We start from the raw sequence: 15,150 nt of genomic DNA on the forward strand, positions 1-15,150 counted from the left end.
TCTCAAAGACTTAACGTGTTCAGTTTTGTACAACTAAAGGTACTCACCGGGTGACAATTATTGAACTTCATGAAATAAAATCGTCATAACTTCTGAACGGTTTGTGTTAGCATGTTCAAATTGCATTGTTGGCCGCGAGACATGATGGGAATTATTACTGTTTGGTTTAGCGACGAAGCCCACTTGTATTTGGATGGGTTCGTCAATAAGCAAAATTGGCGCATTTGGGGGACTGAGAATCCGCATTACGCCGTCGAGAAGCCTCTTCACCCTCAATGGGTGACTGTGTGGTGTGCAGTGTCCAGTCACGGAATAATCGGTGCGATATTCCTTGATGGCACAGTGGCTGCCGAACGGTACGTGAAGGTTTGGGAATATCATTTCGTCTCCATTATTCAAAGTGACCGTGATTTCGACAATATGCGGTTCGTGCAAGACTGACCCCATCGAAGCAGGAGTATTTCATGTTCTAAAGGAGCACTTTGGGGACCGCATTCTGCCCCTGGGGTACCCGGAGACCATTGGCAAGAGCCTCGATTGGCCACCGTATTCTCCGTCTCTGAACACATGCGACTCCTTTTTGTGGAGCTATATTAAAGACAAGGTGTGCAGTAATAACCCCAAAACCACTGCTGAGCTGAAAACAGGCATTCCGGAGGTCACCGACACCATCGATGTTCCGATATTTCAGCGGGTCATGCAGAAAATCGTTATTTGTCTGCGCCACATCAACGCCAATTACGACAGGCATATAGAACATTTCATAACTTAAATCTGAAAATCTGTAGTGACGTTTACATGTTGAATAAAGTGTTACTGATTAAATTTTTTTCATATAGTTCAATAATTGTCTCCCTGTACTTCACAAACGATAAGTGTAACATATAGTAAGTGTGGAAACCTCAAAATTTTTAGGTGCCCATACTGCAGAGAATTTAAACTAAAAAAGACAGCAGCTTTCCAACTACTAAAACAGCTCGGTTCAACTGCATTTGCACTTCGAATTACTGCATACACTGGGGAGAGGCAGATCAATACATTAACACTGTTTTGCGTATTTTCATTCAATAATGTATGTAACGCAGTTCGGCGATAACGAATCTTTAAAAAACTGCACTGTTCAAAAATGTGCTGTAAGAATAACACGTAGTACTGAACCACGATCATATTGTAGACATCTGTGTAAAGGCAGGCATTTTGACTACTGCTTCACAGTATGTTTATCCCCTCATTATGTTGCTGTAAATAACACGCTATAATTCAAAAGAAGCACTCCTGAATGAGATTTTCACTCTGCAGCGGAGTGTGCGCTGATATGAAACTTCCTGGCAGATTAAAACTGTGTGCCGGACCGAGACTCGAACTCGGGACCTTTGCCTTTCGCGGGGAAGTGCTCTACCACTCAGCTACCCAAGCACGACTCACGCCCCGTCCTCACAGCTTTACTTCTGCCAGTATCTCGTCTCCTACCTTCCAAACTTTACAGAAGCTCGCAGGAGAGCTCGGTCCGGCACACAGTTTTAATCTGCCGCGAAGTTTCAGAAGCACTCCTGTTCACAATTAAAATATCCGAAGAAAAAAGACATTTATTATTAGCCCAAAAGAGGACGCGCAATTCTGACACCAACAATTTTTTGGTCTCTTACCCAGTGACATAAAATGTCTAACAGAGAAGAGAGTCATACTTAACTCATCAGTTTGAAACGAGGCATCGGAGACCTCAAGGCTTCCTATTACCAAAATATTCAGAAAAGATCCTTGAAAACTTCCCAAATTTTGTCACTGGAATTCTACTTCAACTTGTATATTACTACTGTATATTACTAAACAATTAACGTGGGGCACAGTCCCAGTTGCAAGTTGCCTATCTGAAGGAAACAAAAATTTAATTTGCTGTTGTAATCTGCTCGTTAACATTTACACTGATCAGCCAGAACATTATGATCACCGATATACACCGGTCCAGGCGAGTGATGACTACTGGTCAGACACGGGCACGGTGTACACAATATCAGCGAGACGGCGCGCGATCTGTGTGAGTTTGACCAACGGCAGATTGTCATGGGTCTGAGGCTCAGCACGAGCATTTCGGAAACTGCATGACTTGTCGGGTGTTGGAGGAGTGCTGTGGTGACTGTCTTCAATACGTGGCGAAACCGAGGAAAAAGCCACATGCAGACGTCGTGTGGTTGGATGGCCACCCCTCATTACAGACGTCGGACGCCGTAGGCTGGGCAGAATGGCAGAATAGGACAGGCGGCGAGCTGTGGCGGAAATAACACGAGACTTTAATGCTGGGCGGAGTGCAGGTATGTCTGAAAACACAGTGCACCGAACACTGCTAACGATGGACCCCAAAGCCGACGACCCATGCATGTGCCAATATTAACACCACGACATCGACAACTACGACTGTAGTGAGCACGTGAATATCAGTACCGGATGTTGGCGCAGTGGCAGAGTGTTGCATGGTCTGATGAATCCCGATACCTTCTTCATCACGCCGATGAGAGGGCGTGAATCCGTCCTCTTGCAGGGGAACAGCCCCTTGACACCTGTACGGCGGGACGGCGACAACCTGGCGGCTGCTCCGTTGTTCTCTGGGGAACAATCACGTGGGCATCCATGGGTCGAGTGGAGTTCGTGCGAGGTACCACGACGGCCAAGGAGTATCGCACATTGGTTGCAAACCACGTACACCCGTTTCATGACGGTCATGTTTCCCATCAGCAGTGGCATTTTTCAACAACATAATGTGCCATGTCACAAGGCCAGGAGTGTGATGGAGTGGAACGAGAAACACAGTGGGGAGTTCCAATTGGTGTGCTGGCACCCAATTGTCCAGATCTGAACCCGATCAAACACTTCTGGGACGTGATTGAGCGTGACGTAGCAGCTCATTACCCGCCTCTCCGGAATTAACGGGAATTCGGCTACTTGAGTGTGCAAATGTGTTGCCGGGTCGCTCCAGTGACCTTCCACGCCTCGTTGCTTTAGTGCCACGATGCGTTGCCGTTGTTATCCGTGCCATAGGTGGGCATACCGGCTATTAGGTGGGTGTTGATAATGTTCTGGCTGATCAGTGTATGATCTCACTTTTAAAGTATAACACTACAAATCAACTAGGGCTTGTTAAAGTGAGAAACGGTGAATATGTCTCAAGCGGCATAACTCACGTCACGCAGATTACTCAGCCAGTATTTGAGAGTGGGAGCACCTAGCGACTTCCAACAAAGTTTACACGTAATTTCAAATCTTTTAGAAATTTTTTCGCGCTGACATCCGCTACAAAATGATGAAAGGAAAAAATTATCACTTATTACATTTTTGTTGGTCACGCAGTAGCATCCACATATACCACTGAATGTACCTGCAAAATTATAACGCTGTTCGACACATAGTTCAGCAGGTATAAGGCTATAAACATGAGATGTGTGAAAACCTAGCTTTTGCTTTAAACCTAGCGTAAATTACCCTTGATTATCCTCTTCTAATGTTTAATAGTAAGAGCACTTACCGACTTTCAATAAACTTTAAGCGTAATTCCAAACCCTTTCTAACCTTTTTTCGTTTGCATGCTTAACGTCAAATATTTAACACATCAACTCATTTGTACACTAATCAGACATTTGAAACTGTTTCATACAAGGAAATTCCATACTTTCAAGAATAGGTGGTGGTGGTGGTGGTGGTTGCAGTTGGGGGTTACTGGTCTTGTTTTTATGCTCCCTACGGAAGATAGACTGTGTGGACATCAGAACTGTACCACAATCTTTCTCCAATACGGTTTCCTTGCATTTGTGCATAACGGTATTGCGGGAACATTTGTGCCACTGTCCCAAAATCCCATTTTAAAATACCCGTGCAGCTCTGCTACACTCTGCTGCAGCTCAGCTTTGATACGCCGGTCTGTTACGATCAAAGCAAAGTACTATTCCAATTTGTATATAAGCGGTGAGCAAATCGCTGCACGTGTCCTCCCCCGGCGATGGTAAACGATAGTGTGGTGTGGACACGGAAAGATAGCAGCGCGTGCGGCAAGGGTGCTAGCAGCGGGCGGAGGTGTCGCGGGGCATTAATTCAGATTTATTCCGCGGCGCGGCGCCTCCCGTGAGCGCTTACGTGGCTGTCGGCAATGCCTCACGGGGGCGGACGGCAGACATAATTGAAAGCGCTCATTTGGGAGATAAGACGGGGCGGCTGCGCCGTCACGCGAGCCGCACACAACACACACACACACACACACACACACACACACACACACGTGGCTCGCAGGGCGGCTGGCTGTCACTTATTCAGCAGGCGACTTCCAAAGGGCGGATCGCTGCGGTCGGAAGCGCCGTGCGTGATTCAGCTCCGTGAGGGCTCGCTAATAATGCAGGGCATGCCTGGCACCTGGGATGAACCCGCAAAGCGCTAACCCTGCTGCAATACTTACGAGGGGCTTGACCTGTCGTCTCCGACGGAGAAGTGAGCAATCGGTAGCTTTTCTTTTCGTAGTGATCTGTTTAAATAAGCTACGCGCTAGTAAGGAAGAATGATTTACTGCAGACTTATCCCTATTGGGATTTAAGCTAAAATCAGATGTTAATGTTGTGGTCTTCTGTTCAGAGTCTAGTTTGATGCAACTCTCCACTCTAGTCTATTCTGTACAGTCCTAATCTTCTTTGAATAACTATTGCAACATATATACATTTGTACTTACATGGATATGGTGTCTGTTCTTTCGGACATAAGTATATAGTTCTGGCAATACCGGCCATCACCTTCTTCTTCTGTGCGGATGCACACCTATTACCCGAACTCTTACGGGACTTGGTAAGAATGTCTTCCACGAGTAATGAGTGTGTTGGGTAGGGACACTACGAATGTGGTGTGTGGACATATAAGGGGAGAATGTGGGTCTCGCGGGAGGCGTGCGCGAGATAGTCCCTGCAGTCGCACTACCCTCTGTGCCCTCGGTGGCTGAGATGGATAGAGCGTCTACCATGTAAGCAGGAGATCCCGGCTTCGAGTCCCAGTCAAGGCACACATTTTCATCTGTCCCCTTTGATACATATCAACGCCCGTCAGCAGCTAAGGTATTTAACAATTCTAATTATATCAATTTGATTAAGGTCTCTTCGTCTACAAATTTAACTCCTTTATCACCAAACTGTCGATCCCCTGATACCTCAAGATGTGTTCCATCGACTGACCGCATCTTTTAGGAAAGTCGTACCATAATGCTCTTTTATCCCACATAAGATTCAGTACTTCCTCATTAATTATCCTATCAACCCAACTAATCTTCGACATTCGCGTGTAGCACCATATTTCAGAAGGTTCTATTCCCTTCTTATCTGAACTGCTTAGAGCCTATATTTCACTTTCGTACAAGGCTGCACTGCTGGCAGATACCCTCAGTAAAGATTACCTAACATTTAAATTTATACTTTGTGTTACGACATTTATCCCCTTCAGAAGCGTTCCTCTTGTTATTGCCGTTCTATGTTTCACATCCTCTCTACTTCTGTGTCATCAATTACTTTGCTGCTCAAATAGCGGAACTCATCTACTACTTTAGTGTCTTAATTCCTCATGTAATTACCCCAGCTTGACCTGATTAAGTTCGACTACATACCATCACCCATGTTTTAAGGTTGTCGATGTTCATCTTATAATTTCTTTCACAGATATATCCACTGTGATCACCTGCTCTTCGAAGTCCTTTGTAACAGAATTACACTGTCATCACAGAAACTCAAAGCTTTTATTTCTTCTTCCTGAACTTTAATTCCATTTCCACATTTCTCCCTGGGTTCCTTAACAGGTTGCTTCTTGTACCGACTGAAAACGTTACAACCTTTAGGTTCTAACCTTGTTTCACTCCCTCTCTCTTCTCAACTACTGCTTCCCCTTTCATGTCCTTCTACTCTCATAACGACAGCCTGGTTTTTCCACATGTTGTAGATGACCGTTCCCTTCGTTTTCGCCGGCCGGGTGTGGCCGAGCGGTTCTAGGCGCTTGTCTGGAACCGCGCGACCGCTACGGTCGCAGGTTCGAATCCTGCCTCGGACATGGATGTGTGTCATGTCCTTAGGTTAGTTAGGTTTAAGTAGTTCTCAGTTTTAGGGGACTGATGACCACAGCAGTTAAGTCCCATTGTGCTCCGAGCCATTTGAACCATCGTTTACTTTAGCTCCGACACCTTCAAAGTGTCAAAGATTGTATACTAACGTATGGCAGCGTGGTGATATAGGCACTAGCCAACGGCCTTGCAATAGTGGTAACAACGGTTCCCGTCAGATCACCGAAGTTAAGCGCTGTCGGGCTTGGCTAGCACTTGGATGGGTCACCGACTGGGTCTGCCGGGTGCTGTTGGCAAGCGGGATGCTAATTGTGGAGCTACTTGACAGAGAAGTGGCGGCTCCGGTCACGATAACTGACAACGGCAGGGAGAGCGGTGTGCTGACCACACGCCCCTCTGTAACTGGTGACGCCTAGAGTGTGAGGATGACACGGCGGCCGGTCAGTACCGTTCGGCCTTCAAGGCCTGTTCGACCGGTGCACTCCTGAAACTGCAACATACGACTATCGGAAACAGAACTCGACAGACGAAGAGAAGAAGAGACGCAATGGAGAGAGTAAATTCAGTGGCCAGTTTCAGTAATCACAATTGAAAGAAGTCGCTGATTGAGCTAGAACAGCGCTTAAATATCAGAACGAACATGGTAGAGGCAGGGCTGATTTGGAATGAAGACAGAGCTGTTGCATATTTTGCATATATAACAAATACTGACAGATGAAATTTTGCACCCGGATGTAAGAGACGTAGCATTTACACGCAACAGTTTTCTCGTCGCTTGTAAAACCTCTCCTAACCAGAAGGAAGACAATAATTAATGTCGGCTTAAATGAACACAGAAGCACTTTTCTGAAGTGCACTCCGTGTTGTTTACCAAGGCATGAGTTTAAAAGTAGCCAGGAGTTAACAGCAGTCACATTAGTGGAAAGCAAATACTACAGACCAATTTGAAAACCATGTCACGGATCTGTACTGCTGAGAGGGCCGCCATTTTAACAATAATACACCGTAAATCTTTTGAACACAAAAACTGTGCTCGATGGCTGGCATTAGTTCCACGTTGCACTCCCCTACAACAAGGGAAACCGAAGTGATCTACAAATCTAGTGTCGAATATCATTGGCATTCATCTGTTGTAGAATCTTACGACACATTTTCAGATGAAATGGAATGAAGTATGTGGAGCACACTGACCTCTTACACGGCGTCCAGCACGAATTTTGAAAACACAGGTCATGCGAAATCCAAATCGCATTTTTATCACACGGCATCATGAAAGCCGTGGATTACGGCAGCCAAATGGATGCAACAACTTTTGACTACAGGAGAACATTTGACTCTGTATCTCACCGGAGCTTACTAACGCAAGTGTGATAATGTGCGAAATGAAACAAAATTCGTGACTGGATCAAGTATTTCTAGCTAGGAAAGGCGTCACATGTTATCTTGGATAGAGATAGAGACACTGACTTATGTACAAATACCTTGAGACATGCCCATATAGTGTGCTCAGAACCCTTGCAATTCATATTGTTTGTTAGTGACCCGATAGACAATATAGGTAGTAGCCTCAGACGCCGGCAGCGGTGGCCGAGCGGTTCTAGGCGCTTCAGTCCGGAACCGCGTGACTGCTACGGTCGCAGGTTCGAATCTTGCCTCCAGCATGGATGTGTGTGATGTCCTTAGGTTAGTTAGGTTTACGTAGTTCTAAGTTCTACGGGACTGATGCCCTCAGATGTTAAGTCCCATAGTGCTCAGAGCCATTTGACCCATTTTTAGCCTCAGGCATTTTGCAGATGATGCAGTTATCTACAATCACGCCCTGTGTGACAAAAACTGCACAGTGATTAAGTCAGCTCTTCATAAGATTTTCGTGTGGTGCAAAGACTGAAAACTTGCTGCAATTAAAAATGTGTAGAAACATCGTGTCATTGCTCAAATAACAAAGGATCGCAAGTGGAACCAGTCAACCCAAACAAATACAAATATGTGGTAATGCTGAACTCAACGATCACGTAGGTTCACTCTTAGGCAAAGCAGGTGACCGACTCCAGCTCATTGGTAGCTCTCTAGCAAAATGTAGTCAGTGTACAAAGTATATTGCTCACAAAGAGCTCGTGTGACCATTTCTAGAATACTGATCGTGTGTATCGGAGTTGTACTAAATAGGACCAACACGGGCTATCGAACGAATACTAAAAATTGGTCTTCATTTTATTTAACTTAACGGAGAGCATCGCAGAAATGTTGAAAAACCGTAGACGCTTGAAGATACGAGAGCTATTTTTTTTTCTTCCTCCAAATGGTCGCTTAATGGAAACCACAGTAAAAATCAAAAATGTTTTATTTGCAACATTGAGCTACACCTTCCAGCTTCTTTTCCATATAGTCGGCGCAGTAACCTTTCCAGTAACCTTGCCGTAGAAGGCAGCTCGCTGTCTGTGCCAAGATGCTGTCCTCATAGGCAGCGGTTCATGTGAACGAAGAGATGAAACTCATAGGGAGCCAAATTCGAGCTGTATGGTGGATGAACAAACACTTCGCAGGATCGTCGTTGTTGCGCCTGCTGTGTGCGGCCGAACATTGTCGTGATGAAGGAAACACATGAGAATTATGAGGGCTGCATCAAATCAGGCGTAACCTATCGTCAGGCATTTCGCACGTTGCAGGACACTCTTTTGTTCTGAGCGTATTTACGCGCTCACTGTGCACTCAGAAATGAAAAATATGACGTGACGCAATCGACAGGCGTCCCAGAGATGCTGCGCAACACAGCTGCGCAAAGCTTCCTCGGATTTTCACTGTGGTTTTAATTTCGGGACCGATCGGACCTTGAATACAACAAAAAATAGTCCTCGTACATACCAATTTCGTCGCAGAAGCCTAATTACAAAGTTTCAAGAACCAGTGTTAAGAGAACAATATACAAATACACACACCTAAATATACCGGGTGATCAAAAAGTCAGTATAAATTTGGAAACTTAATAAACGACGGAATAATGTAGATAGAGAGGTAAAAATTGACACACATGCTTGGAATGACATGGGGTTTTAATAGAACCATAATACAAAACAAAGTTCACAAAATGTCCAGCAGATGGTTGCTACCGTGACGGGTGAGAGGTACGCCGATATGTTACAGAATCGCATCATCCCCAGCCTAACTGATAAACACCTGCTGGAACGTACGATGTTTGTGCAGGATGGCGCTCCACCCCATATTGCTAGACGCTTGTAAGATCTCTTGCGCGTCGATTGGTGATGATCGTGTGCTCAGCCGCCACTTTCGTCATGCTTGGTCTCCCAGGTCCACAGACCTCAATCCGTGCGATTATTGGCTTTGGGGTTGCCTGACGTCGCAAGTGTATCGTGTTCGAGCGACATCTCTAGGGATGCTGAAAGACAACATCCGACGCCAATGCCTCACCATAACTCTGGACATGCTTTACAGTGCTGTTCACAATGTTATTCCTCGACTACAGCTATTGTTGAGGAATGATGGTGGACATATTGAGCATTTCCTGTAAAGAACATCATCTTTGCTTTGTCGTACTTTGTTATGCTAATTATTGCTATTCTGATCAGATGAATCGCCGTTTGTCTGGCAGTTTTTGAACTTCTGTACTTTTTTGATTCTAATAAAACCCCATGTCATTCCAAGCATGTGTGTCAATTTGTACCTCTCTATCTACATTTTTACGTGATTTATTCAGTTTTCAAATTTATACTGACTTTTTGATCACCCGGTATGTCTCTCCAGTATAACAGTAAAGACAAAATTATACAGGGTGATTCAAAAAGAATACCACAATTTTAGGAATTTAAAACTCTGCAACGACAAAAGGCAGAGCTAAGCACTATCTGTCGGCGAATTAAGGGAGCTATAAAGTTTCATTTAGTTGTACATTTGTTCGCTTGAGGCGCTGTTGACTAGGCGTCAGCGTCAGTTGATGCTAAGATGGCGACCGCTCAACAGAAAGCTTTTTGTGTTATTGAGTACGGCAGAAGTGAATCGACGACAGTTGTTCAGCGTGCATTTCGAACGAAGTATGGTGTTAAACCTCCTGATAGGTGGTGTATTAAACGTTGGTATAAACAGTTTACAGAGAATGGGTGTTTGTGCAAAGGGAAAAGTTCTGGACGGCCGAGAACGAGTGATGAAAATGTAGCACGCATCCAGCAAGCATTTGTTCGCAGCCGAGGAAAATCGACTCGCAGAGCTAGCAGAGAGCTGCAAATTCCACAATCAACTGTATGGAGAGTCCTACGAAAAAGGTTAGTTATGAAACCTTATCGTCTGAAATTGGTTCAAGCACTGTCTGCAGCTGATAAGATTAAAAGAATCGATTTCTGTGATTTTATCCTTGCTCAAATGGAAACAGATGAATCTTTCGTTTCAAAGATTGTGTTTAGTGATGAAGCAACTTTCCACACTAACGGGAAAGTCAACCGTCACAATGTCTGTATATGGGGCACTGAGAATCCGCGGGAAACAACTCAGTATGAACGTGACTCGCCTAAGGTGAACGTTTTCTGTGCCATTTCAGCCAATAAAGTTTTTGGTCCCTTTTTCTTCGAAGGTGCTACTGTAACTGGACTACAGTATCTGGAGATGTTAGAGAATTGGCTGTTCCCTCAGCTCGAACAAGAAGTACAACAATTCATATTTCAGCAGGATGGAGCGCCACAACATTGGCACTTATCTGTCCGTAACTACCTGAACGTCAACTATCCGAGGCGATGGATCGGCCGCCAGGCAACCCGTGACAGAGCACTTCATCACTGGCCTCCAAGAAGCCCTGATCTTACCCCCTGCGATTTTTTCTTATGTGGGTATGTTAAGGATATGGTGTTTCGGCCACCTCTCCCAGCCACCATTGATGATTTGAAACGAGAAATAACAGCAGCTATCCAAACTGTTACGCCTGATATGCTACAGAGAGTGTGGAACGAGTTGGAGTATCGGGTTGATATTGCTCGAGTGTCTGGAGGGGGCCATATTGAACATCTCTGAACTTGTTTTTGAGTGAAAAAAAAAACCTTTTTAAATACTCTTTGTAATGATGTATAACAAAAGGTTATATTATGTTTCTTTCATTAAATACACATTTTTAAAGTTGTGGTATTCTTTTTGAATCACCCTGTATTAATAATGCACAGAAGCGCTTCAGTAGTCATTCTTCCCTCCTTCCAGTGACGACTAGAGCGAAATGAAACGTTATTATGTAGTACAGTGGAACACACAATTGACCTTGCACAGCTGTTTGCAGGGTACGTACGTAGTAGATACAGATGCGGGCTACAGCGACGACATCCTGTTCATCGATAACAGAGGTGTGAACTCTCACAGGACATCATCTTAAGTATCCGTGCCCTGCACCGCAAGGTTAAACCGCTCGGTGTTTGCCTCCCGTGTACGGTGCCACCGCTTAGGATCATGAGAGGCTAGGATAACAGGCCGTCTGCGGACCTCTGGAGACCTCGGCAGAGCGGAGGGAGGCACTTGGACTGCGAAACGGGAGCGGCGACATGCGCGTGATTGAACGCGGTCTCCAAGTTAAAGCAGAGGACGTCGTAATCAAATCAGCGCCGGTCTGCGTGCTGTGATTGGTCAATTAGGCGCGTGTTCGGCGGCCGGCCGGGGTCAGCGGCGGAGCCAGCCTGGCGGCGTTCCAGGCGCTCGCCAAGAGACGGCGAGCGGCCACGCGCCGGCGCCACACGTCACAAAACGCCGCACCGTGCCTCTTCCGTGACTTTCATTACCAAACACACAGCATATTAAAAAAAGGGATCTCGTATTCTCATAGCAGCGATGCAATCCTTCAACAAAGGAATTAGCTTACAATACGTTAGTTCGTCCAATCTTGGAGTATTGTTCGTCTCTAAGGGACCCTTACCAGTTACGTCTGATTCAAGAGATTGAGAATGTCCAAAGAAGAGCGGCGAGATTCGTGAATGGTACATTTAGCCATCGCGAGAGCGTTACAAATCTCATAGAAAGTTTGAAGTGGGACACACTTGCACATATCCGACGCGCTAAACAGAAAGGGCTGCTCACTAAATTCCGAAATACAATCTTCACCGAGGATGTGGAGCATACAGTATTACCACCAACTTTCAAATCGCGTAATGATCATCATTCAAAGGTAAGGGAAATAAGAGCTCGTACTGAAGCGTTCAGACAGTCGTTTTTCCCTCGCGCGATCCGCGAGTGGAACAGAGAGGGGGGGGGGGGGGGGAGGGGGGAAATATGACTTTGGCGCGAATTGTGCCCTCCGCCACACACCGCTTGGTGGCTAGCGGAGTATATATGTAGATGTAGATGTAGCAGGTTAAAAAGAGTAAAACAGACATCGGCTCTCATGTTCCTTGTCTTCTGTATCAGACATCTGATGCAGTTGCGCACTTTCGTTTAGTGAAAAAATTAAAAACTTACGGAGAATCGCTTACTGGAGTCGTGCATAAGCTATACAGTTAGTTTTCTTTCGCGACACACATACAAGCAAACAAATTGTCGTGAACTCAGTACAATGTAAAACGTAAAATTTGACTGATTATACGCTGTGAATGCCGCTTCTAATGAAAAAATGAACATTTGAAATACGATGGTTGTTCCGAAAGTAATGCCCCCTATTTTTTTGTGGTGACATTGGATGTCCGCGTCAGATTTATATGCATGCAGTTGATTGTATGCATGCAGTTGCTTGAAAATGACTACACAGCCGAAACGACATAGTACACAAAATAAAAATATCAGCCAATGTCGGGAAACGTATTTCTATCAGTAAGTTTGTCAACGGCTGTGAATCCTGTTGCAACTATTATTTAAATGCATGAAAAGACTATGAAAGCAACATTTAATTCGTTGCTTCAAAACTCCGGTTGCATCAGAGAGTGCGGAGTAAATAATAACAATACGAATAGAAGAAACCGATAAACAGGAAAAATCATGGTAGTGGCAAACAATGAGAAGCCTACACAGAATGAATTTCTGGTATACGTAGTTCCTCAGTCTTTCTAATAATTTGGTATTATCTCTTGTCAGGCCTTCTTTCATAATTCTCTTTGCTGCTTTGGATGTCTATTACACTCAAAATCCTTGCCAACTTATATTACATATTCTAACATTTGTCTGCACCTGTAACTTTTCCAGTCTATTGATCCTTTATGAGTGCCAAAATAACTGTTATTACATTCCTTAGTACAAGTCTCGCTATGTTTGCCCTTCCTCTCGTAAAAGTTTTTTATGCTTTCATCGTCCGTTCTTGCCGATAATTTTTCATTCTGTGTGTGGTGTCACCGCCAGACACCACACTTGCTAGGTGGTAGTTTTAAATCGGCCGCGGTCCATTAGTACATGTCGGACCCGCGTGTCGCCACTGTGTGATCGCAGACCGAGCGCCACCACAAGGCAGGTCTCGAGATACGGACTAGCACTCGCCCCAGTTGTACGGACGACGTAGCTAGCGACTATACTGACGAAGCCTCGCTCCTTTGCCGAACAGATAGTTAGAATAGCCTTCAGCTAAGTCAATGGCTACGACCTAGCAAGGCGCCACTAGTAACATTGCATGTATCTAAAGAGTCTCACTTGTATCGCCACAATCTCCAGATGTACCAAAAGGATGGATTAAAGTTAAGTATTCCAGAAGCTACGTACTTTTCTTTATAGCATTCATAACGTATCCTGTTTCAGACCTCACGCCATCCTGCTTTAGCTTAGCGCTTGCCTTTTGGCTTCCTCTCATTGTGTCTAGGCTGTCTTGTCTAGACACAACACTGTGACTTACTTATCCACAAAATTTGCAACAGGTAGGTTATAGCTTCACTTGTTACAGACACCGAACTCATTAGTGAAAGCACGCTGTTTATCCGGGAAAAGAGCGAGGTAGGAAACGGCAGTGAGTTTCTCAGAGGAACCGTCCCAGAATTCACTTTACATAATTTACGAAAAAAAATAGAGAGAGGTGTACGGGAATTTGCAGTTCGCGCAACCGAACATTGAATTCAAGCCAAATAACGGACGCAAGCGACTGCTCCAGTGAAAGGAAAACGAGGTCTGCAAAATGACAGTCGCTGTGGAAAAAGCATTCAAACTTTTTAACGAACTCTTTTATAATAAGAGAATACTAATGTGACATGGATATCACAAAAACATCTCGCAAGATTCGAGAAGCTTCAGAAAAATTAAATGTGTAGCTTCCTGGAAACGTCGTTAGGTACGTGGAATAAAAGAAACCCAAACTTTTAGTTCGACAAAGCAATTACGACAGGTTTCTGGTTATATGCGAGTAAACATTTCCATGGAATGGCTATATTTAGTACGAATAAAGAACTCGGTGACCCCCTATTGTTTAAATTCGCAGGAATTTACTTTACAATTTCTTTTGATTACCTCTTTAAACTTTAATTACAGTCATCGCTTTCACCAAGTAACTCTAGATGACAACGCTTTATGCGGTAAGTTAATTTCATCTCTCAGGACTGAGCTGCAGGCGGCTAAACATAGCTAGATGGCGACATTGCCTGCGTGAGGTATTTTTTCTCCCCGCGCCTTTGGCATGCCGCTGTCTTTTAATGAGCAATATTCAGCCTGTCAGAGGTGACTGAACTGTCACCATAATTTATGGAGCATGAATGAACTAACTGATCTCTCATTAACATGTAACACGTATTAGCGATCTCATGAATATGTAAAGTGCAAAGCATCATAGAGATTACACTGGTGGCATCACACAGTAATTTCCCGTGGGTTGCGAGTATACTCCGCTTAGCGAAGGAAAATTATAGCCGTATAAGCGATCATTATCAGCTTGATTTCCGGATCGTAAAAGTGGCCAACATTAAAAAGAGATCTACCAGTGCATATCGTTTCGGTCCACTCCACACACGCTCCAGAAATGTAGATTAAAACTGTAAGAGATATACATATTGTCACCTGCACAGAAGAGCACACTTCACATTCTGTAAATTACAGTCTATTACACAGTGGCGTGTTTCATAACGTTTTCCCAGAGGGTGTGAAATGATATTCCATTCATTTTGCGACGGACAGTAATAGTTATACCCCTATATCACTGC

General features: G+C 44.6%; 1 protein-coding gene and 1 pseudogene across 1 annotated transcript in view; one reads left to right on the forward strand and one right to left on the reverse strand.

The window, feature by feature from the left end:
- The window catches only part of LOC124616598 (hemicentin-1), a 1,150,083-nt gene that overhangs the window by 897,266 nt on the left and 237,667 nt on the right, over positions 1–15,150 (reverse strand). The window lies entirely within an intron of this gene.
- Positions 6,248–6,366, forward strand: LOC124617112 (annotated as a pseudogene).

This window comes from Schistocerca americana, chromosome 5 (genome assembly GCF_021461395.2).
Source record: "Schistocerca americana isolate TAMUIC-IGC-003095 chromosome 5, iqSchAmer2.1, whole genome shotgun sequence".
Classification (NCBI taxonomy): Eukaryota; Metazoa; Arthropoda; class Insecta; order Orthoptera; family Acrididae; genus Schistocerca; species Schistocerca americana.